Below are 27143 nucleotides of genomic sequence, written 5' to 3'. Positions count from 1 at the left end.
ACTTGAGACCTGTCCAGGTGTCCCCCGCCTCTCGCACAGTGATAGCTAGATATGGGCGGCAATGAGTCCTTTGACCAGAAAAGGAAGAAGCAGGTAAAAAGGATGGATGGATAAATGTGATTTATATAAAAATGAAAGTTCGAATGTAAAACATTCAAATAGTTTCCATTGTGTCAGAAATGATTAATATTGAAGTAAATTTGTTTTTGAACTGTTTCACCAGCATATTCTTAGCTTTTAGTTTAGAGTTGGAATTCATGTGTCACCTTTGTAAAACATTTTTTTAGCTTTGTTATTTTTTTTATCTGGACTTTTTAACCAAGAAAACCGAGCCAAGACAATGAACATGTCAGTAACAGAGTAATGTTCCTACAAGACAATAATCCCACACACACCAGCTCTGCTCGAAAAGGATGAAACAGATGTAACATCTGGCTTTTAAAAATGTTAACCCAAAATCCTGATCACTTTTCACACATTTTTTGGACATTTACGACCATTTTGGTAATCAAAACAACTCATCAATGTGTTACTTTTATTTTATTATTATTATTTTTTTTTTACCATAACTTAGATATTTCTAAGACATCTGTGACGTAGCATCACTCCGGACAGGTTCTGCCCTGAGGCTTTTCTTGAACTGGGAAAGTGTGAACCAACTCAGCTGTTGTCTTTAGATGTGGTGAAACAGCAACAATTATTTTGATCATTTCCTGCTATACCAAACTGTATACCTGACTTTTCACTCTCCAACTTTAGCATACTACCACTCTTAAACAACACTCAGATGCACTGAAACTTCTTCACTTGAGGCAGCAGCTGACTCAATGCAAAGCTTGTGATCCACTGTTTTTCTTTCAATCAAGCATCATGCACCAGTCGTAAAATGATTGATCCTAAATGTGGTGGTAACCCTTTAACCCCATGGCAGAAACCTGAATAACAGCTACTCCTCTGCCCAAAAGATTCCTTCAGGATTTATGGGACACACTCCAAAAAAACAGATGAAAACACCAAAAGGCTAAGCAGATGACAGATTTTCAGAAGCTTCAACAAGATTTAGGCAACTTTTTAGATGCCTCAGAAGTGACAGGAAAGGCTTCAACAACACTGTGCAGCTAAAGTCGGTAACAAAATGGAAGGACTACTTTGAGGATGTTCTCAACTTGACTTACATGCCTTCAAAATGAAAACAGACTTTGGGGAGTTTTAGGGCCTAAGGTCAATGAGGTCATTAACTCTGCAGCTGCACAACTGTAGAAGATGATGAGATTTACCTTCAGTTCCCCGAGGGCCTAGAAGTGGTTGGGCTCTCTTGATTGACACACCTATGCAAAATTGATCTGCCAGTCAAGGAGTACTCTTTCTGACCTCTATACAAAGTTATGGCCTACTTTCAGAAGAAAAAACCCCCCACAAGAGAATGTATTCCAACTGAAGAGAAATCACACCCTAACCATTTCAGTATTGGCTATGCCAGGCTGCAAGCTCTTGAAAGTCTAAAAAAAATAAAAAAATAAATAAAAACTATTTGACATTGCTTTACTCATCAGCATTTAATGAACAGAAGCAGCCCCTCAAGCAGCCCACCAGCACAATTTAGCATCAAAATAGATGCAACATTCAGCTACTGTGAAAGTTCTGCGCTGAAACATTCATGTTGACAGTAGTGTGGCTTAGATTTATTTATTTTTATTTTTCACTGCAAAACTTATAAAGTATGAACTTGTTGTAGTGGATATTTAATTTGAATAAAGTAAGTCTGACACATTGTTAAAGCAACAGGGCTGACAAAGAGCTACGTATAATTATTTTTATTTGATTAGTATTTGCATTGGTTGCAATCCCTGTCCCCAAAAACCAAGTTGCATGTTCGAAGTGAATACAGAAATAAGCACAATATGGCAGTTTCACATTTTCCTGAACAGTAAATGAAACTTTGATAAAAAAAAAAACCCAAAACAAATTATTGCACAAATGTCATCAACAGTAACAAAGTCAGTCAGAGTCATCCTCCTCTATCTTACTATGTCCTCTGTATCCTCCATCCTCACTCCAACTACCTCCATGTTCTCTCTAACTGTATCCATATATCTCTTCTTTGTCTTTTCCATGTCTGCTGCATTTCTAACATCCTTCTACCAACATACCCACTGTCCCTCCTCTGGACATGTCTAAACCATCTCAGTCTGGCCTCTATAACTTTATCTCCCAGTTGTTCAACCTGTGCTGTACCTCTGATGATCTCATTCCTAATCTTATTCATCCTTGTCACTCCTAAGGAGAACCTCAACATCTTCATTTCTGCCACTTCCAGTTTTTTCTCCTGTCTTTTTGTCCATGTCTCTGACTCCAGACCATACAACAGAGCTGGTCTCACCACTCTTTTAAAATTTTCATTTGACTTATGCTGCTACCCTTTTGTCTCAAATCACTCCTGAAACTTTTCTCCATCCACTCCGTCCTGTCTGGGCTCTCTTTTTCACCTTTTTACCACATTTTCCTGGACAGTTGATCCCAAAATAGAGCAGATAAATAAAACTAAATTTGAACATTAGAATATTTACCACACTGAGTCTTGCTTTTTATTTATTTTTGCATTCCATATAATAAAAAACAAACACGACAGTCAAATGCCTACAAAATTTAAATTTATTTAGTTACAACAAATATTTCAGAATACAGTGTTGCTCTGCAATCCTACGTGGAGGTGCTGCATATTGTACTCCTCTTAGTACATGAATTTTTAATGCATTTCTAAGATATGTTGCCACAACATCCATACCAGCAGATATTATTTCAATGACAATGACTTCAGTGAAGGACTTTGGACAACTGTCTCAGTTAATACCACTCAAAACTAAAAAAAATAAATAAAAAGAACACATTGTGGCAGTGGGAAAGATGGACAGTAAAGATAGATGAATCCTTTGAATATAGTTTTGAATAGACACCTATTACAGAGTCTTAACCAAGACATTTTCTCATTTTCGGAGTTTTGACAAATCTACTTTTTTAATGGATATTCATAAACTTAACAAACACAATTTCTGAATGTTGTCAAACTGCATCAACATTCCAATTTTGCGGGATTTGGATTGAATCCATTTTAGATGACGTTCAGAATGAGAAGAAACCTGAGCCAAAAAGGTGAACACGGAGATTTACAAGTTCATCCATGCACACAATTTTACATTCAGTCATAGTTGTTGCAATGGGCCATTTACAACCTAATCACCCAAACTATTTTTTTTTCATTCATTCAACCTTTATTTAAACAGGTAAATCACATTGAGCCTCAAAGACTCATTTACAAGTGAGACCTGTTTGGACAGACAAAAACAGTGGTAAACTGGACACATGTAGGAGTTGACAGTTATTATTGACAGTAGGAGGCAAAAAAAAATTCCTATCAGACTTTTTTTTTCCTACCTGAAGAAAAAAACCCTCTAATATTAATAAACACCTCGCACAAACAAGCACATATTTACGTAGACAATCTGTGTGTGTGGGGGTGGGGGGTGGGGGGTGGACGAGAGTGGTCAGCAATGTTCATAGATACTCTCGAGGACACTGTAAGAGATGGAAAATCAGTCAGTGTCCTCCGGTGAGATCCATAAACATTCTCGAGGTATGTCAAGGAATGGCCAAGAATAACGTCTATGAGAATCCGAGTCCTGAAATGATGACACAAGTTTATTCAGCTCGTTTCATCTGGTTATCAGTTGGAAATTCCTCAGGGAGGGGGTGGTGAGCGTCAGATCACATGTTCTCCAGGCAAATTCAGATAAGATGACCTTCAAGGCCAGCCAAGGGAGCCAAATTCAGATAAACACAGTTATTTTGGGGACAGGCAAAACTTAATGATGTCTACCTTACCATACCAAACCATACCAATTTATTTATATAGCACTTAAAACAGCAACAAGGCCAACCAAAGTGCTGTACAAAAGAACCAAACATGCACAGCAGACAGGAAAACATAAAATAGAAATACAGTCCGGGTACTCGAGACACGAACCAAGCCAGACTCAAATGCTTTGGGCTGAATGGATCAGATCTTGGGGATTTTACTCAGTCACATTCCAACGGTGTGGCCATGTAATTTGGACATATTCACCCAAATTAATGGTAACAGTGATGATATTTTTTTAATAGATATATAGATAGACGGACGGATGGATGGATGGATAGAATCAAATTTGATGTGTGTAAAAGCAAAATCTAAATAAAAACATTTGGCACTCATTTAAAACAAATAGAAAGGGCTGCAGTTTTTTTTTTTTTGAATATTGAAAAATATTTTTGTTTGAAAACGGGGGCTTTCAAGGCATTAAGAATTGCTTTGATGAATTAAAAAAAAAATTGGAAAACAATCTACAAATGGGAGAAAATGCTGTCAAGCTCTTGGAAAATGTCTCTGTTATACAATGAAACACCATTACTCAGAGAAAGTTGTCTGTTCTCTTTGAGAGGGAGCCAGTGTTCTCAATGCCCTCAGGAGAAAATTACACAACTTCTTTGTAGTGACTTGATTAAATACATTTATCCCAGCAGCACCCTGTTCTTGCTTCTTTGCACAATGTTTAATGTCTTCAACACAGTCTTTCAAACACACACATGGTATGCTGCCAAAGGAGTAGAACAGTTAGAGTAAAACTCTGAGCTTAACCACTGATCCAGCTTGCTGAACTTTCTGCACTATCGACACTTCTGCCGAGATTAAATAAAACTTGGCTTCTTCCTCTCTTTCTTCTTCCAATGACACACACATGCACACACTTTTGTTTCATTTCCCATTTTTGTGTTTTTTTCTCATGCTTATTTTCCATACTACTGCCTGCTTTCTCTTTCGTATACATTCAGGATTATATGTTGCTATTCATGTGATTGCTTGTGTGGGAATGTCAATTGAGATTTCCATTCATCTCTCTGCTTGTCATATCCGCGCCCAGGAATAAGAGAAGAGGTACAATATATCATGCCAGCAGTGATTACATGATGTTGCTCATTTCTTACTTTATTGCTTATACCAAAGTTCATGCTCAATAATTCAGGCATAACATCAAGAAAGTTCAGTCAGGTCATCTGGATGGGCCCCGGAGGCCATCTTAGCACCAGCAAACTGGTTTTATTCCACTATGAAGTATGCTGTTTGTGGGAATCAGTTTTGTTTGGCGGCTCCTCAAATTTAAGAAGTCCTTTGGATTAAGGACGAAACATCTCAGCAAAAAAAACAACAACAAAGAAATCGCCCACATGACCTGACAACATTGTCGGATTTATTGCTTATACATTCTGAATAGTAGACCTATCTGCAGTGTGAGAAGTTTTTAAGGTTTTTGGTGGGAAAATTATTTGCTGTCATATAAAAGGCTTCCAGATGTCCTGCTTAGATTCCAAACAAACAGACGTGGCAATCATTGCTTTACATGCATTGTAGTCCATAACCGTCAGCATGCACTGCAGCCAATCCTGAAAAAGATGAAAGCAGACTTTTTAAAATATCAGGTTGTGGTTTTCATTTGGGGGAAACAAATGTTGGAATGCTCACTCCAGGTTGAGGGTATGTCTACCTCAAACGGAAAAGTTTAAGAAGGTTGGTGTTTTTCATTCAATCTATATTTAGACAGGTTAATCCCAATGAGCCTCGGGGACTCATTTACAAGAGAGACCTGATTTCTTAGTGTATTGTACACAAGTGATGGTAGAATGAAGATATGGTTTCATGGATCAAGACATCATCTGCAGTAACAAGGGTGTTGCTCTAGTCTGCTGTGGTAAGAATATCCCAAATACAAGCAGCTTCCTCTAAGCTCAACCTTAATGAAAGGGTAACGAGCTCCATCATTTGTAGAGACACTTGGAATCAGGGGACTTGGGGATCTCATTAGGATGCCTCCTGGGTGCTTCCCTTTTGAGATTATGTCCCATTGGGTTAGGCCTAGAAAATCCTGAAGACATTGTATATTCATTCTGACTTGGGGATACCTTAAGTTTTCCCAAAAGGAGCTGAAGAAGACAGATGGATGAACAATTGAACAGCTGGATGGATGAGATAAATAAATAACCCTCATTTTCAGCCAGTTATAATCCAGATTTTCCATTCTTATTGATAAATTTATTTCCCTAAAATTTTGGGTTTCACCAAAATGTTTCAACAACTTGCTTAATGAATAGCTACACAATTATTACAAAAACATGTCCCAGAGAGCTGTTTCAAGGAAGAAAAAAAAGCAAAGAAAAAACTGTTATAATTAAACACCTGGTAATCCATCCATCCATCCATTATCTTTACCCACTTGTTCCATTTTGGGTCACGGGGGTAGCTGGTGCCCATGTCCAGCAATCACTGTGCGAGGGGCGGGGTACACCCTGGACGGGTCGCAAGTCCATCACAAGGCCACATAGAGACAAACGAGACAGACAACCATTCACTCTCTCATTCACACCTAGGGACAATTTAGAGTTACCAATCAGCCTAACATGCATGTTTTTGGTCTGTGGGAGGAAACCGGAGCACCCAGAGAAAACCCACGCATGCACGGAGAGAACATGCAAACTCCACCCAGAAAGGCCCCTGGACCGGGGTTTGACGCCTGGTAATCCAGGTGATTTATCAATCTGACCATTTGACCATACATTTAAAAGCATGTAAATGTCTAATTACCCCATTCTTTCCTGATATTTAAGATTTAAAAAAAAATCACATGGTACTTTAGAATTTGTAAAGGTTTTAAAACGCACGTCCAACATGCAAATCATAGTAAAGATACAGGATTCCTATTTATATGCATAGGAAATATGCACATCTGAATAAAATCTGGTGTCTGAGAAAGATTTGCTATAACAGATACCAGCAAGTTTTAGACCCCCATTTAAATAAATAAAATAAAGAAATAAAGAAACAAACAAATAAATAATCAGAGGAATAAAATTGATTGAATATATGCCACTATCTATTTTCTTGACAAATTCAGGTTTTTGAACTGTCTTAAACTCATTCAAAGTGAAAGACTACACTGAACATTTGCAAGAGTTTTCCCAACTCAGTTTCCTTATCCCATATCATCTTTTGAAGCTGTAGAAGACTTAAAACCTGTGAGGAATCTGACGCACTTGGCATACCTTTGCCTTAAAAGTATCAAGCATTTCTTCTAGTGAAGTCATTAAAACTTAACCAAGTTGATTGGGCAGCCACAGACTTTTCTCTCTGGTTATCCGATTCATGTGACAGTCGAGGAGGATTGCTTTACTTTCTTTTGTTTCCTGTCTCGTCTCCTCCTCGTTTGCTGTTTCTTGGTGACTCTTTTGGCGCCTTTTCACTGTCTCTACACTCATCTGTTCTGCACCACACCACACTAGTTTAGGGTTGCCACTGCTGGTAGCCACCCCAACTCAGCCCAGTTTATGGGACCATCTTTTTGCGGTTTCAAGCGAACTGCTCCGAGGTGACAATTTTGATGTAAGCAGGCAGCAGCCGTTGATTAGCCAGCAGAGCTACGTCACTAGATGATCCTCAGTTATTTATTTTTTCTAGTTTTTTTGTTTCTATCTCAGTATGGAAGCTCCAAAAATAGTGCCATGGACCAATGATGAGGTCCAGACCTTTCTGTCTTTACTGGCTGATCAGAAGACTCAACACGAGCTGGGTGGTACAAGAAACAAACAAATTTACAGAGAGATGTCGAGGATGATGGCACAACATAGCTACACCTGGACCTTTAAAAAGTGCTAGGAAAAGCTAAAACAATTGAAGTCAGATTACAGTTAGAATGCCCACCAGCCTTACAATGACTATCCTGCCGACAGAATGGGGAAACAAGTCACAGCGGCAATTCACCTACACTTGAGAAAAAACGATAAGATGAGAACTGACTCGAGTCATGCTTATCAATGGAAAAGTGACTCTCACGTCTGTGTGGCTTGAAAAATAGCCCCTGTTGCTAAGTGGGTTTGAACTAGTTGCATGCTAGTGCAATAACAGCACACAGAGAGGTCAGCGTTGACAATATTTAAAATTATGTTTCAGCCAAGCCAGAAATTATTTTCATACCCATCAGTAAGAACTGAATGAACAGTAGTACTGAAACAAACATAATTGTTGTTTTCAATCCAAGTTCAAAATCTAGTCTTGAATTGAGTTCTGAAATCAATGGATATTTCAATTGAATAATTCCCAGATAAGAATTAATCAAGTGGTGTTATAAGAATTCCTGATATTTTTTATTTCTCTAATTCATAGTTATGTAAACAACTGGTAATAACACACTATCTTTGTTCTGATAAATTATATAAATGCTTTAAACTGATCCCTACTCACACACAAATGCTTTTCTCTTCTTTTGAGAGGTTATCATCTTTCTTGTTGCTCATCATAACTTCAAGCTGGGCCATGAACTGTCACACTGAACAGGAATAGACCCATTTTGCTCACCTGAGATTTGTGACCTGCTGTGCAGTACATTAGTCCCGGTCTGCCTTGCACTCCTCACCAGTCTGAGTTACTCAATAGATATCCAGTAACCGTTTGTCTGTGCAGCTTGGCCTTAAAAGGATTAACCAGCAAGAACTCACACATACAGTATTTAACCCAGCACCACTTCCCAGAGGCAAGGCTTGGAACTGAGATACCCGATCTGACCTTTTGCTCTTATTAAGTGCTTTTCCAAAATACTTAAAAAAAAAATTATTTATTTATTTTCACTGAAACTGTACAAGTTTTATTATTGGAGCAAAAAGTAAATCTGTCATTTTGAGCACAAATAAAGAGTACATCAATCCATTTAGTTTATCTATCTTTACTTTTGAAAGTTTGTGAAACAATAGCTCCCAACTTTTGTAGAATTTGCTTTTGAAGATGATTTTATAACAGTTCTTCCCCATTTAGTTTCTAGTGATATTTAATCATTTTTTTAAATTGACATTGCCACACAGCAGTGGTTATGTCCGAGTTTTGTGACTCCATAACTTTCTTCAAAATATTAAACAAATAAGCAGTGAGAGTTAAAAATAAGGCTGTCTGTGAGTAAATATATATATTTTTTATTCTGTAAAATTTCATGTAAGCAGCAACAACAACAACAATAAAAATGTCACCTACATTATGATCTGTTCAGTTGTGGGAACAATAAAAGCATGTTGCAACTGAAAACAGCTACAATTGCCCATTAGTTTTAAATAATTACCAAAACAGTGTGCAGACTGTGTCCATGTTTTAGTTCATTGTGATCGGAGCAGACCTGAATGGACATGTTGGTGAAGGAGACAGAGGGGATGAGGAAGTGATGGATAGGTTTGGTGTCAAGGAAAGAAACCAGGAAGGACAGATGGTGGTAGATTTTGCCAAGAGAATGGAAATGGCTATAGTACATACATATTTCCAAAGGAGGGAGGAACATAGAGTGACCTATCTTTATCTCCCAGTTGTTCAACATGTGCTGTACCTCGGATGGAGAAGATTAGGAATGAGATCATCATTGTCACTCCTAAGGAGAGCCTCAACATCTTCATTTCTGCCACTTCCAGTTCTTTCTCCTGTCTTTTTTTCAGTACCACAGTCTCCAGACCATACAATATAGCTGGTCTCACCACTGTCTTGTAAACTTTTCCTTTGACATTTGCTGACACCCTTTTATCACAAATCACACCTGAAAATTTTCTCCATCCACTCCATCCTGCCTGGACTCTCCTTTTCACTTCTTTACCACATTCCCCATTTTCCTGGACAGTGGACCCCATGTACTTGAAGTCCTGCACGTTTGTGACCTCTACTCCTTGTAGCCTCACCATTCCACCAACCTCCCTCTCATTCACACACGTACTGTCTTACTACGGCTGACTTTCATTCCTCTTCTTTCAAGTGCATATCTCCACCTCTCCCAAGTTCTTTTCCACCTGTTCCCTGTTCTCACCACAGATCACAATGTCATCTGCAAACATCATAGTCCATGGGGATTCTTGCCTGACCTCATCTGTTAGACGGTCCATCACCAGAGCAAACAAGAAGGGGCTCAGAGTCAATCCTTGATGCAATCCCACCTCCACCTTGAAGCTATCTGTCACTCCTACACCTTGAAGCTATCTGTCACTCCTACAGCACATCTCAACACTGTCCTGCTGTCCTCATATGTCCTGTACCAGTCTAACATACTTCGCTGCCACTCCAGATTTCCTCATGCAATACCACACCTCTTCTCTTGCCACACTTTTTCTAAATCCACAAAGACACAATGGAGTTCTTTCTGATCCTCTGTACTTCTCCATCAGCATTCTCAAACCAAAGATAGCATCTGTGGTGCTCTTTCTTGGCATGAAACCATACTGCTGCTCACAGATAGTCCCTCTCGTCTAAGTCTAGCTTCCACAACTCTCTTCCAGATCTTCGTGTGGCTCATCAACTTAATTCTCCTGTAGTTGCTACAACTCTGTACATCACCCTTGTTCTTAAAAATGGGCACCAGCACACTTCTTCTCCATTCCTCAGGCATTTTCCCACCGTCATATATGCCATTGAATATTTGAGTCAAAAACCAGACTCCCAACTCTCCAAGATATTTCCAAACCTCCACTGGTATGTCATCTGGTCCTACTGCCCACCCCTTCTTCAATCTTTTCAGAGCTTTCTGGACTTCACCCTCAGAAATATTTCTTACTTCCTCGTCCACAGTTTCTATGACCTCTACTCTTCTTTCTCTTTCATTCTTTTCATTCATTAGCTCCTCAAAGTACTCCTTCCATCTTCCAGTCACACTCTCCTCACTTGTTAGACCATTACATTCCTATCTATAATAAGCCTAACCTGCAGCACATCCTTTCCAGCCTGATCCCTCTGTCTTGCCAATCAGCACAAGTCCTTCTCACCCTCTTTAGTGTCCAGTCTCCCATACAACTCATCATATGCCCTCTGCTTTGCCTTAGCTACTTCCCTCTTTGCTTTACGTCCCATCTCCTTATATTCATGTCTCCTATCTTCAGTCCTCTCACTGTCATATTTCTTCTTGGCTAATCTCTTTCTTTGAATGGCATCCTGCACTTCACTATTCTACCACCAGGTTTAAGGAAACCTTCCATTCTCTGTCCAGATGACACACCAAGTACCTTCCTACCTGTCTCTCTAATTACTATTGCTGTAGTAGCCCAGTCATTTGGAAGCTCTTTCTTACCACCTAGAGCCTTTAACAACTCCTCTCTGAATTTCTCACAACATTCTTCCTTCCTCAGCTTGCACCATTTGGTCTTCTTCTCTGATTTTACTATTTTTCTCTTCTTCACAACAACAGTTGTTCTACACACAACCACCCAATGCTGTCTGGCCACACTCTCCCCTGCTACAACCTTACAGTCTCCAATCTCCCTCAGGTTTCCTCTTCTACAAAGAATGTAGTGGACCTGCTTACTCCTATATCTCCTCTTTGGCCTTCCTCTTTGTCTTTCTCCTGGCAGTTGCATTCCTAACATCCTTGTGCCAATATGCACACGGTCCCTCCTCTTGACATGTCCAAATTATCTCAGTTTGGCCTCTCTTTAGAGAGGACATGAAGGTAGTTGGAGTGAGGACAGAAGATATAGAGGACAGAGTGCGGTGGAGGAGGATGACTCGCTGTGGCGATCCCTGAAGAGGGAAAAGCTGAAAGAAGAAGAAGAATATTTTGCAGCTACAGTATTTCCAGTATGTTCACTTTGTTTAATTTCTGTCCACTTAGCTTTAAGGTCTTTGATGGTTGTCTTGCCTCTTCAATCAGTCTTTTCTTATTTTTTTGCACTGACTTGTCTGTAATAAAGACCTCTGTCTGAGCTGTTCTTAGGAGGGTGAAAGTCTGTGGGCTCAGGGTAAGTACAAGGAGATTTCCTGCTCTTTCTTCGTCAGTCTGCAGGGTTATAAGGCATTAAGCAGAAGAGAAAAGGATTTAGTCATGGCAGCATGCCAACCATTCACATTACAGAATGTTGGAGAAAATCAAAAAGAGCAAACAAAGAGAACACTAACAAGAAAATATTTGCAAAAAAAAAAAAAAATGGAATTATGCTATTTCAGATAATTGAAAGGCCAAAATGACAATTAGCACTAGAGGAAGGCAGTTAGCAAAAAGTATTATACATGATATATCCAAAAACCTTTCTGGCTACTATTGTTTTAATCACAGTAACCTGAGATATTTTTTTTTTAATTGGTTTGAATATAAAATAAAAAAGAAATAAAAAGAAAAAAAATCAAGTTTAAAAATATTTCAGACATCAAAACTGAAGAATGAGCTTGAACTAACAACTCCTACAAATCATAACTGTTGATCAGAAAATGGTAAATGGACTGTACTTATATAGCACCTTTCTATCTTATTTCAAGATACTCAAAGTGCTTTACACCACAATCTGTGTCCTCATTTACCCATTCATACAGCACTCTACTAGATCTCTACAAAGCTAATTGAACAAATCATTCTAATGAGACTAATCAGTGCTTTAAATCACATTCATACACTGATGGCATACACATCAGAGGCTATGAGGGGTTCAGTTTCTTGCCAAGGGACACTTCAGCATGTGACTGCTCATGGATTCGAACCCCCAACTCTCACATTGGAGGACGACTGCTCTAACCACTCAGCCACAGCCACCCCTGAAAAGAAATGGTAAGCAGAGGCAGACTACATACTGAGAGAACTAATGAAAAATGAAGAACAGGTGAGTGACAATCAGCATATGATGGACTGATGTCGACAAAAGTGAAAACAAATCAACTGAAATATGGTTGCCCTCATGCTGGGTACACTGTGTACACAATCTTACAAATTGCAACACATTTTGCTGGGTATTTTTTAAATAGGTTTGCTGATGTGCACCAAAAAAAAAAAAAAAAAAAGTTTACCTCACCAAAACTCTTGCTAATTGGTTTATGCGCAGTTTGGTTGTAGCTATGATGTGCATGTCAGTCAGTCACTGTGTTAACTTCATGCTGTTTTTATGGAAGTCAAACAAAAATCCTTGTTTCACAAACATAACACAAAGGCAGTACAGCTGCAGACAGCCTTAAATCCAATGTAAAATATAATAAATCAGAACATCAGAACATCTTGTGTCATAAACTCTCAGAAATCGGTTTCTCAGACCACACCATTGGTTGGTTCTCTAACTATCTTTCAGACCGGAGGCAATGTGTTCAACATAATGGTACTTCCTCCAGTTATTTAACAGTCAACAATGGTGTACCACAAGGCTCAGTCTTAGGACCCACCCTCTTTACAATCTACATACATAATGTAGGTAAAAACATCCCTAATGCATCCATACATTTCTATGCTGATGACACAGTTGTTTATTGTCGAGCTAAAACAGTTGCTAAGGCTTTCCAGCTTCTGAAATCTGCATTTAACTACATCCAGACTGATTTGTTTCACCTCAAACTTGTCCTAAATGCTGAAAAAACCAAAGGGATGCTTTTTTCAAATAGGAAGTTGGTCCCAGCAGTTCTTCCTCCGATTTTATCCTCAAATGGTGTCCCCATTGAGTTTGTTGATTCCTATAAATATTTGGGTATCTTGGTCGACTCACATCTTTCTTTTAAGCTCCATGTGGAAAACTTGGTAAAGAAACTGAAAATTAAACTGGGTTTCTTTTTCAGAAACAGATCCTGTCTAACCCTGAATGCTAGAAAACGCCTTGTATCTGTGACTTTCCTTCCCTCAATTGATTTTGGTGATATTATTTACATGAACGCTCCTACAAGAACCCTGCAGATGTTGGATGCTGTCTATCATGGTGCACTAAGATTCATAACTGGCTGTGATTATCGTACCCACCACTGCACCCTGTATTCATTGGTTAACTGGACATCATTAACTTCACGCAGACTCTCCCACTGGTACATTTTCATCTTTAAATCACTTCTTGGTCTGTTGCCTTCATACATCTCCTCCTACATGTCTCTGCGTGAGTGCAGCTACGGAGTGCGCTCTCAGGACATTATTACCTGCAGTGTTCCCTCAGTGAGGACTGAACTAGGCAAAAGGGCCTTCTCCTACTCCGCTCCTGTTTCCTGGAATATCTTACAAAAAGATTTGAAGCTCTCGACCTTGACCTCTCTAAATGGCTTTAAGAATCTGTTGGACTCCTGGCAGGGTCCAATGCTGACATGTTCCTGTTTTTAGTTTTATACATTTGTTTTGGAATCTAGCTGTTTTTTTGGTTTTGTTACCTTTTTCCTTTTAGCCATCCTATTTGTTAAAAAAAAAAAAAAAAAAAAAAAAACTGTAGTATGAGTTTTTATAACTGCTTATTGTTGTTGCTGTTGTCCATTGTTGTCATCTTTCTTTGTTGAAATCAGGTCTCTCTTGTAAATGAGTCCTCGAGGCTCAATGGGATTTACCTGTCTAAATAAAGGTTGATTGATAAATGTTTGCCGTTTGTTGCGGCGCAAATTCTGCTTTTGCAGTAGATGTTAGTTCTGTAGAGATTAATTATAATTTACTTTGTAAACAAAAATACAAACTTTACCTGTAGTCTGTGACCTCCATCATAAGAATAAAAAACAACAACATGCAACTAAACAACTCCTTTGTGCCACAGATCCTTGGAGGCCTTTTGGATCCAACTGAGGAACACTTTGATTCAGTGAACAGCTTTCACTCTGGTCAAGGTAGCTTTGTCTCCGAGTTTGTGATTGTGAAAGAGTAAAGCCGAGGCAGGCTTTCCAGCCTCTGACAGGCTGAGTGGTCATGTGGAAAAAAGCTTTGTTTGCTACAGACTTCCTTTACTACACTACAGGGAAACCTAGTAATCCTTTTCAGACCTTCACAAACTAAAGCTGCATTTGGATTTGTTAGGAGGCAAATCAAAATGTCTGAACAATGTTGTGGATTACAAACTTTAAATGTATATTTAAAGAAAACTCCAAGTGGGACAAGGACATAGGTAGAATGTAGCCATGGAGGTAAAATATTTGTCAACACTTTGTAAATCTACAGATTAAAGCAGAATACCAAATTTGTACTTTATGATAATAATGCCTTCTTCTGCTTTAACCTCTTATCAGTAATTAAGACCATGTCTGGGCTTCATCGTTTTTAATGTGGTTCATAACTAATGTTAAAAATTCTACAGTTTAGTGATTCAAGTTGATGGTTTTATGTCAATCTCATGGTGCCCGAGTACACTGTAAAGTTTCCCAGTACTCAACAGCAATACAAGAAGAGGAGGGCTTTATTTCCAGTGAGTTAGTAGAGCTGTGTGTGCAGGTCAGCATTTTTCTAGCTGCACAAGAAAAAACAAAACATTTTCTTTTTTTATCCTTGTTCAGAATAGCTCCCCGGTTCACCATTCAGTGTCCATGTGAGACAAGAGCAAATTCATGCAGTGAGACAAATTACAGTGCAGGTTACACCTGATCATCCCTGGCACCTAATGCTTTGTTCATTACAACACAAAATAAAAAGCAATGAGGAAAATGGTGTACAAGAAACCTGAACCTAAGTTTTAATGGCAAAAATATATTTATTCTTTTTGATCTTCAGTTCAAATTCCCATTGTAACGTCCGAAAATTGGCTGTGGAAACTGAAACAGAAACAGGCTGTTTGTGTTGTGCAAACTTTCACACATATTTACTTTTGTCTTCAACATAAGAAGCATCTGTACACGTATTCAACCAAATGGATGTCGTTTTCAAACAGGATGTCAGTCCCAGCTGTTCTTCTTTCAATTTTATCCTCGAATGGTGCTCCTATTGAGTTTGTCAATTCCTACAAATATTTGGGTATCTGGGTCAATTCACATTTCTCTTTTAAGCTCCACGTGGAAAACTTGGTAAAGAAACTGAAAGTTAAATTGGATTTCTTTTTCAGAAATAGATCCTGTTTAACTCTGAATACTAGGAAACGTCTTGTAACTTCTATTTTCTTTCCCCCTATTGACTACAGTGACTTTATTTACATGAACGCTCCTACAAGCACCCTGTAGATGGTGGATGCTGTCTATCATGGTGCACCAACATTCATAACTGGCTGTAACTACCGTACCCATCACTGTACCCTGTATTCACTGGTTAACTGGTCATCACACAGACTCTCTCACTGGTACATTTTCATCTTTAAATCACTTCTCAGTCTGCTGCCTTTATACATCTCCACCTCCTGCATGTCACTGTGTGAGTGCAGCTACAGCGTGCACTCTCAGGACATTATTACCTGCAGTGTTCCCTCAGTGAGGACTGAACTAGGCAAAAGGGCCTTCTCTCCTACTCTTCTCCCTTTCTTGGAATATCTTACAAAAAAATCTGAAGCTCTCAACCTTGACCTCTCTAAGTGGCTTCAAACATCTGAATTCAAAAAGCGTTCAATACAAAAACGACTGGACTTTATTTGTAACAGAAGACGTTTCGCTCCTCATCCGAGGAGCTTTCTCAATTCAGTGAGCAGTGAGTGAGATTCAGGTTATAAGGCTGTATATGTGTGTGTATAATATAATAATTAGAATTTTGATCCACTTTGGCCATGACTGCCTCAAACAAGTCAGCAGGCGAGAGGGCGGACTCCAGAAACCACCGGGCACCTTCAAGCTGGTTGACCCACTATGTAAAATGCTATTTATAAGACTGAGTTTGTTGTATCTCCTCGGACTGATGAAGTTTTTTGGATGAAAGACGAAACATTTCAACAATAAGAAACTGGACCTGACTTAACTTTTATGAATTTTTCTACCTGGATTGTTGAGCATGAATCAGAATATTAATTCACTGAGTTTTACATCACTTTGACCATTCTGATTATTACCTGACATGCTAACAGTTCCAGCATTAATCAATGGAATTTTCAGTAGAAAACAGTATTGGGACTAACTCACAGGTCTGACTTAAAACTCAGCAGTGCACAACTCGGCATGGGCACAGGAAAAGCATCAGTCCTCTTTCTTTGCTATTATAAGTGTCCAATCTTTACTCATGCTTCTTCACTTTAACTTTAACACAAATATCAACTTACAACAAGAAACATTAAAATATAAATGAAGCACAAAGCTTACCATGAGGTCAACCAGCATCTCATAAAATGTCTGCTGCTGCACGCCTCCAGTACAGTAATCAAAGGAAGAAGTAAGGGCAGAACAAGTGCAACAATTGACCAGAATTATACCATTTAAGTGATACTACTTTAAATATTGGCTGATCAGCCTTAAAAATGCACTTTTTTATTATATTTTAGAGTCCTTTCTGCTTCCCAACATAAGAACTTTTTAGATTTCAGTTTTAAATCATGACCTTTGCGCTTTAAACACAGGAATCCAGCTTTCTTCAGATACTTTTCTATTGTGGATTACAAGAAACTTTGGCTACAAAAAGTGGATTTAAAAAAAAAAAAAGGTATTTCCACAGCTCTCTGTATTTCTTCATCGTGAAAAATGCTTTAAACTGATCAGAGTTCAACTTCAAAATCAGGACTTTTAAAAATTCTGTTGCTGTGCCCTCTGCTGTGACCTGCATGTTACCCTTGAAACACTGAATGAGGCCTAAACAAGATCCATGACTGTTTTACTTCCTGACATGTCACATCGTCATTGTTTCAGGTAGCGTTAGATAGTGATTCCTCCTTGGGTGTTCAATCTCCATCACAGTAATGTTCTTCTACTGCCTCATTTTGCTCCCAGCAGCATGCCGTTCACACTGATGATGAGGAACAAGCCTGGCTGATAAAAGATGTAAATAGCGTGTTGCTCAATTTGCCTACACAAGTTTGCTCGTGCAGGGTCTGCAACTGGCGGTCCAAAACACACAACTATCCACACACACGCATACAAACGTAGAAAGAGTGTGAATAATTTAGTGCTAATGGAAACATAAATATTACCCTCATTTGCATTGGGGGAAGAGTTACAAATTTCCAGGAAGTTTACCTCCCCACCTTGTTCCAATACATACAAAACTCCCTCCCTCCCTCCCTCCCTCTCCTCTCCAAGCCTCTTCACTCACCCTCCTCTAGGTCCTTCTCTCCATCATTCCCACATTCTGTCTATCCACAGACTGCCTTCTCCCCGAGGCATTTGTGTGTTCCATTACTGCTCACCCTGTCCATGACAGCCACTATTAACCTTGGAGGTGTACATGTGTGTGTGCTACTCAGTGTGTGTGTGTGTGTGTGTGTGAGAATGAGGGTGTTTGGGAGAGTGGGTCTTAATTTGTCTTTGTGTACACCACTGGTTTTGTTTTCACGTGTGCGTGCATGAGAGGAAGAAACAAAGAGATAAAAAGTGCTTGGTGGGGGTTGTGTGTCTGCTTGTAGGTGTGTGTTTCTATTGAATCAGAGTTGATGTAAACAGCTGGCACATATTAGAACAGCCACAGGCAGGAGGATTGACGTTTGTTCTCCAAATATTAAGAGGTCACGGACAGCAACTCTCATATCTAAGGAATCTCTCACCATGCTAAATAGCTCTGTAGCCTCTCGCCCTCTCTTTCTCTCAGTCTGTCTTGTTTCAGCCTCCACCCTCCAATCCCTCCCTCTTCCCATCCTCTGATCAAATTTCTTTGTATCACTTTCGGTGTGTCTCTCTGTCTGTCTCTCACCCCACTCACCCTGCTCTACATTGCACTTGAGCCAACTCTCCGTAATGAAACCGTAATGGTCTGCCATTTGTTTCCGCTCTTTGCTTAGTGAGGTGATGCAGCCAGAGCTAATGGTCTTTTAAAGGTGTGCTTGTGTGTCAGAGAGTGTGTCCAGGACTTTATTGAGGGCAGTGGCATCATCAGGGTTTATTCTCTGAAATACCCCACATGGCGATGCAGTAGTCAAGTACCCCAATAACTAACTAACGTCTTAACACCTTCATATGTATTATGTGGTGGGTGCAAGTGCAGCTTGTGTGTGCATAGAGGGGGATGTGTATATGAAGGTTTGTTAACAGGAGAGAGTGGTGATCCTTGGGGACAGCAGATAGATGGAATAATGCATGTTTTGAATATTATTATTATGCAGTACCAATATGGAATATTGGGATGCTTTCTAGCACTGATGGCTTTCAGTAATGGCAGCAGTGATTGGGACTTGATTCACATATACCTTTTAAAATGCACATGCACGCACACACACACGTTTATATTCTTAGGCAGACAAGCATAAGTGACTTGGATTAATGATGTTGAAAACAATGAGGAAATACAGATTGCTCTAGTTCTTCACTCTGCCTGTTTTCTCATCTGATCTCCCATCTCTGTACATTTTACTACCCTGTGTGGATATGTTTGTGTGTGCACATGCGTGTTTGCACATGTGTAATGTGGAATCCATCACAATGGTTTTGATGATGGGCAGTGTAATGAGGTGCCATAAAATTAGATTAATTTGAGGCCGGGTGAGAAACTGGTGCCAGATGCTCCCTGCCAGCCACTTTGCCTCACACATACACACACACACACACACACACACACACACATGCACAGACACACACATGCACATTATGAGCTCCTTTGTCTGAATATATGCCCAGTGCCTGCATGCATATCTGTGTCAGCTCTTGTGAAGATAAGCACAACTTCATTTTTGGGCTAAATCAATACGTGCTCTCACTGTTTGTCTGTGCAAATGAACACTTCTTCCTAGTTTGTGTCTTGACAGCAGAAAATGTTTTTAATCTGCTTCCATTTAAAACTTTGACATATTTTATTTTGTACTAATTCTGACTAACATTCAGAGCTTCAAAGGGTAGAGATTAAATTAGTGACTTGAAAAACTAAACTTATGGATATTATCAGAAGGTTCAACCATTGCAAATAATCTATAAGCTTACAAAAAATAAATATTGCATTCATTTTTTTCTAATCAATAAGCAATAAGATCAAGCTGTACTAAAATGCACGAAAAAAAAACCAAGCAATTATATAAGGTGCACATTGACACAAACCCTAAGGTGAAAACAATCCAAAATGAACCAACTATACTCCTTGAATGTAGAAAATTATTTTTTAAATGTCAGAAAGTTATCCAAAACAGTTTTTTTTTCCAACTGAAAATTGAGAAGAATACTGAAAAGAAAACGTCCAACCGACAACTAAAAACAGCAGTTGGCAAATTCATTCAAACTTTATTTATACAGGTTAATCTCATTGAGTCACGAGGACTCTTTTACAGCATAGACCTGTTTAGACAGACAACATATTTATTATTTTATTATGAACTTTTATTTAATCAGGCAAATCCCAAGATCACATATCTTTTTTGCAAGTGAGGCCTAACGTACAGACAACAATAAACTGCAGTAAAATGCAATTAAAATAAAAGTAGTGTTATAAAACAATAAATCAAGGTGCCATATTAAACAAGGTAAAATATTGTGTATGGCAAATGTCAGGTAAAGCATTGCAAAATATTTTAAACCCAAAAAAAAAAAAAAATCAAAATAAAATAAAGTAAAAAAAAAAAAAAAAAAAGTTTTTCAGTGAGGGTCATAGTTTCCAGAGTGCAAACAATCAATAATGACATAAAATTTTTAACAACAAAGTCAGAATCCTTAAACATTTTAAAAAGGAATTTTGTTCTGCCTCAATTCAATTCAATGCAGTTTATTCATATAGGGCAAACTATTAGCAGAAGTCATCTCAGGGCACTGAACAGAACTTCATCGCAGAACTCTCATCTTGAGTAAACTTTAAAGTTCAAGTACAATTTTGCATTCCTTTCCTTTTAATTAGACAACGTCTGCAGATGTGCACTTTCTCTTAACACTTTTCTCTTTTATTCAACTTTTGGTAATTTCTGATCTGTTTATTAAACATTTTATTTTTGTATTATTGTGAAAATCCATTCAACCAAACTTAGCTCATTTCTGTAAGTAAGGCATTTAAAATCCTACAGTAAAAAGTACAAATTACAGTTATTTTAGTTTTAAAGTGTCTCTCTCCAACGTGCTGTTTTAAAAAGGCCAATCCAACACAGCTGCATAAAATTAAATACATAAATAAATAAATCACACATGTTAATTGTGTCTTCCTGCCCCAATATCAAATTATGGTTTTGGGAGCTGTTTTAGTAGAAAGAGGAGAAGGTATTCAGTTTTAGTTGCTAAAAGTGTTTTGGTTGTTTGGTGTATTTGGAGCATTTTCTATGAAACTGTTTGCTGCTGTGTTCATTTTCAATACAAGTCTATGTACACTGAAAAACCCTTGCAGCATACAGTACAGTATTGCTAGTGTTGTTGTTTTGTTTCCTCACAATCAGGCATTTTCATGCAGTATTTTGAAAAAACACTTTTTCAAACATCTATGACGCCTTGATATGATATATATATATTTTTTTTTTCATTTAGCCTTTATTTATCCAGGTTAGTCTCATTGAGCCACGAGAACTCATTTTCAAGAGAGACCTGTTTAGGGAGCACATGGTGGGGGTTAAGGGCCTTACTCATGGGCCCAGAGTGGGGCGAATGAGGGTGGGGGCAAGTGTGGGTGTTTTACCTACCCCACCCACAATTTTGATGTTGTCGGGGCCGGGGCGTGAACCGGCGAACTTCGGATCACAAGCCCACCTCTCTAACCTCTGCGCCACCACTCCCCATATACAGTATGTATGAAACTAAAACTACAATACAAAGAGAAGCATTGTGTCAGTGATGTTTCTGAAGAACCCAAAAATGCACATTAACATGAGGACTCATTAAATACAAATAAATTAATTAATTAAAAAAAAAAAAAAAAAAAATATATATAATTTTTTTTTTTTTTTTTAACCAAATAAAAGGTTTGGTAAAAATTAAATAAAATGAGAACAAAGCAACAAGGAGCACAAAGAGAACAGGTGGGAGATAAAAATGGCCCCCTCATGAAAACAGTTTGACCCTTGTATGTTTTTTGGGTGAACACCCATCTCACTCAATCAATGGGTGTTCAGAATAAAAGAACAAAGAAAACATGGTTAAAAAAAGAGCACAGATGTTTTGGAGCTGCCAACAATTTAACAGCTTTTGGGAGAATTTCTTCAAGGTGTTACGGTTAAACAAAATGGTACTCAAATTCAGACAAGGCTGAGAGGGATGACAGACACAGATAATAGTTTAAGTGATTTTATTTACAGTGCAGGAAAAGGGGGTTCGGGGTTCCTGGAAGGCAAAGTGCAGAGTATTAGCAGGGAGGCTTTGACGAGATGAATATTCAGAATTGAAGTTGAGTTTTTCTTTCTTACAGGATGACGACGAGGAGGCAGACTCAAGGAGGAGGAAGTCCAACAGGTAAGCAAGTCCACTTGAAAATGAAGATACCTTGAAGGGTTCTTGATGGGGGTTGTAGTAGAGGTGGAGTGGCAGGTTGGAGAACAGAGCTTCTAGAGGAGTCCAGTACAGAGGAGGTTCGTCAGGATTAGAAACTCCAGGTGTGTCCGAAGCTTGCCCCAAGGTGAACAATGATTCAGCGAAGACTGGAACCTCCACACAGGCTTAAATAGTGGCTGGACTCGTCAGCCAGATGGGAAACAGGTGGCAACCCAGGAGCTCCGTCTCACTAATCAGCATCTGCAAGGTGAGTTCTCCCACACCCACACACACGCACACACACAACCCCAATACAAGGTGATTTCACATATGTGCGGGAAAACATTAACACCTTCTCCGCATGTTGGCATCTTCGGGATTTTCTCTTCAGACATTAGAATTCTTCATTAATGGCTCGCAGACTCATCCTTATCCAGTGGAAATCTAACAACCCCCCGGCTTTTGATAGTTGGATTAAAGAGATGCTGTCTATGTTGCGGCTGGAAAAAATAAGGTACAGTAGATTGGGATGCTATGAAGAATTTACAAGGACCTGGCTGTCATTTACCGAGTTTGTACAAAATACAAATGTTTCATAAAATTATAGAAAACATTTTGTTGCCTTACCCAGGTTAGTGGCTTTCACACATATATGTAACATGGATGAACCTATATCCCCTCACTCTACTCTATTTATCTTTGTTATTTTGTTTTTTTTCCCCTTCTCTTTTGGGTTTGACTTTTTTTGGGGGGGCGGGGTGTGTGTGAAAATTAGTTTACTAAGAGATGTCTTTGTTTACAATTTGTGATATGTTAATTGATTTTCACTTCTGTATGTTAAGTGGGAAAAATATATAAATAAAGTTATATATAAAAAAAAAGCACAGTACAAAATAAATAAAATGAATTAACCAATAATAAACTCAAACACCAGGGATGATGACACATTGTCAGGAACTGTTGGCATTTTATTTCTCTTTTAAACTGTCTGTCTGTCTTGATTTATATTTGCTAGATTTTATTAGAGGTTACTTTGTTCTGTTAAGGTTTTACAACCTAATTCAAAATGCAAAATTAAAGTTATTTTAAATTTTATAACCCAAGATTGTGTAACGAAATGAGAGACAGGTAGTCACTCTATTAAAAGATATTGAACATAATTGGGTCCTTCTTTCAGACGTGCAATGACAGTTTTTATCTTTTCGTTCTTTTGTTCTGTTAGTCTCTCTCCATCCATCTTCTTTAGTCTCGTACTCATACACACACTCACAAATTCTTGTCCAATTAACGCAGTAACCTGCTGGCAAATGAGAGCTAAAAAATGAGTGCTCTTCTTTCCACTCTTTGCTTTCCCGTCTGCTCTCCTCCTCATCAAACAGTTTTTTTCAGGGTCTGTAAAGTGGTCGACAGAACCTTCAGATACCTGTAATCTTAACCATCAAATTCAGAGATTGAAGCCCAACTTAAAGACTGATAAGCTATCTCAATAATTTTAGCTTTTCCTCGTCATTAAACAAGGAAGCTGTCTGCAGGTTTTCATGTTTATTTGAGCATTATAAATGTTTTGAATATGCTTTTTGCATTGCTGTGGTTGTACTTGGGCTGTTAAAGCCAAATATTTCTCTTCTCCAACAATCTCCAATTTGCAACAGTATATCACTAGGTTAGACATTTTTAATTCCTAAAAAAACAATTATTTTTCTTTATCTGACTCTTCTTTCCCCACATAATTGACTACCAGCCCATGTAAAGTTCCACCAAAGTGCACAAGATGAATTTCTCATATTTTGCAAATACTATATAAATAACTAAAGGGAACTGTTGGTAAGTGTTGTTTTAAGTATGAGCAAAGAAACTGTGAATAGCTTTGCCTCTGTTTGTACTTGTGAGTGTGTCTCCAGCAGGGTAATGTTTTTGATCCACTATTCTCTAACCATATAATATCTGTTTATTTGATCCAGCTTTCAAAATATCTTTCTCACCTTCAGCTTGAACATTAATGAAAAAGGCTTATGATTTTTTTTAACCATAAACTAATCTATATAAATTATTCAGTTTTGTTTTTGAAGAATATTTTCAGCAGTAATGTGTAGTTAGATAAACACTGTTACAGAACATGAACAAAAATTTAAATCATAAGAAAATGTTGGCCATTTGAAAGAGATGATTTATTGAGGTATTTTTAATAAGACCTAATCCTTTTGAAATTTGTTTTCTTTTAGCCTAGTGTCCTATTTAAAAAATGCATTAAAGTGAACGTGCCTTTTATGGCATCTTGACTAATTTATGGACTCTCCAAATCTTAAAGAAACTCTGCTGTTGACACCAAAACAGTCCATGCTCAATAATCCAGGTATCCAGTCCAACAATTTTCAGTCAGGTCATCTGGACAGTTTATTTTTTTGCTGAAACGTTTCACCTTCCATCCGGAAGGCTTCATCAGTCAAGGACACACAACACAAAACTGATTCTTCCCCCAACAGCTTACTCCAAAGTGGAACATTATTGAGCATGGCCTTTTTTGGTTTTGAACCAGTTTGATATGACTGTTGATGAGGAAGAGGGCTGGCAACAGAGGAGGGGGCGTGCCAAAGAGACCATCTTAGCACCAACATAACTGGTTTGTTCCACTTTGGAGTAAGCTGTTTGGGGGAAGAATCAGTTTTGTGTTGTATGTTTCCTTGACTGATGAAGCCTTCTGGATGGAAGATGAAACGTTTCAGCAAAAAAAAGAAACTGTCCAGATGACCCGACTAAAAATTGTTGGATCTGCTGTTGACAGAACAATACATGTCCTGGCAGATTATCTATTTTGCATGTTGTCTTAAATAAAGCTTAAAAGTTATTATTGCTGTGACCACACAGTATCTTAGAGCCCTGTACATATCAATTCAGGTACTCACCATTATGGAAGAGTGTGCTGATGGACAGTAACATCCTGAAGACCAGTGATCACTGAGATAATCTGCTAATGGTGCAGAAAGTGGTGCCTAATTGCTTTATTCATTCAAGGTGGCATTTAGCTCCATCGTGTCCATTCTGTTTGTCAGTTAGCTGACCAACCATGAAGAAAATGAATGCAAATGTTGAAGATACATTAGTGTCTGGAGCAACGGTAAATATATTTCATCTGACAAAAAGATGAGTTCAATTGTGCAGATGCATCTGCAAGTATTTAAAAATGCTGCCTCCAAGGTTCTCTCTGTTCTTTTGTCCACACTTGTACAGTAACATGCACACAAGAAACCTGTTATTAAGGCCCTTTTCACACTGTATGACAACACTGATACACTATAACTTATTATAACATCACTGATACACTATAACTTATTAGAGGGTGGCTGTAGCACAGTGAACTTGGAAAACCCCTTTCAGTGTGAAGGCCGTTATGAATTTTTTTCCAACTTTGAACTTATCCTATATGTTTGTTTTATTTTTGTAACCCCATAATGCTCTTCTGTGCCCTCAATACACTATAATCTAGCAGCAAGTTCCTTTCAGCAAGTTTTTTTCCACAACAACATGTACACTACATCATTAGTATATTGCCACAACTGCCACCATGATACTAAACTATCACAAACTTCCTGCAAATATTGTATGCTTGTTTACCTGAAGACCTTGCCAGTACTGTACAAAACCTTCTGCATCCTGGCTTACCGTACTTGTATTTTAATTACTGGGTTGTGTGTAAAGAGGACCTAATATTGTAAATCTAGGCAGATTCTTGCAGCCCAATCAGAGAATGAAACCAAGTCAAAGAAATTCTGCCTTCATTGTTATTATGTAGGTGTGTAGATACAATTTAGCATGTATTTTCGTTCAGTTACAGTACATGCAAACATATGCACATTACCCCCATTTTCTTATTCTATGCAAGCACTGAAAGACAAATGCACACTAAGATATACACACACTAAAAGACACATAATGTGATGGCCTCTGGCTATACAGTATATTCTTTCCTGATGTGGACCCAGGGGGACAGAGATTTATGACTCTTGTCTCCCCAATCAGTTTTGGATTCAAAACTCTGTTGAGCTTCTCACAAAAATGTATGGGTGCCTGTGTGTGACACAGCCAACAGAGAGGCTTTATATATCAGCACATCAGAATGATGAATGCTAAACACACAATGAGCTGCACATAATACACCCACATTAGATTGCCTTAAGAAAAACTGTATGAATACTAAGTAATGGATATACCAAGGAGCATGGAGAGATGTTTAAACTATTTAGTTTGAGATTCACAATCACATTACTTCAAAATCATTTTAGTTTGGTAGGTACGCTTATGTCAAACTGGTGTGCATGTGTGATACAAGAGCCTTTTGAAGGTTATAGCATTAAGCTTTAGTGGGGCATGCATAGATAAACTAATGTACATATGACCATAGTGTGACACCAAAATATGGGATCTGCTATGCTGTTGGCTTAAATAACAACAAAAACAAACAAACAAACAAAAATCTCTGTAGATCATGACCATATTGGCTTTTGTCTCTTAAATTTGTTAAACCATAACACAATTTAACATTAAGCATTAACCAATCAGTCAGAGATTCTTTACTGTCATTCGCATCTCACGTGGTACATGTGGTGGAGCGAAATTATGTACACAGGGTCCCAGTTACATCTGACAATAAAATGTAAAAGAAAAACAATGATAACATCTAAGATATGAACAAAGAAAAACATCAACTAAATATACACTAAGCACTAATAGCATAAAAACATTACGTCGAACTTCAGCACAAACATGAACACGAGTCCGTGTGAGCAGATAAGCACGCATGAACACACCAACATTGAAACAGATCATGAGCAACATGAAACAGATCAGCAGCAACATGAAACAGATCAGCAGCAACATGAAACAGATCAGCAGCAACATGGTGTGATTTTTTCACAGTGATTATTCT

This window comes from Nematolebias whitei, chromosome 11 (assembly GCF_014905685.2).
Source record: "Nematolebias whitei isolate Nwh7 chromosome 11, NemWhi1, whole genome shotgun sequence".
NCBI lineage: Eukaryota > Metazoa > Chordata > Actinopteri > Cyprinodontiformes > Rivulidae > Nematolebias > Nematolebias whitei.
Note: the sequence above shows the minus strand (reverse complement) of the source record.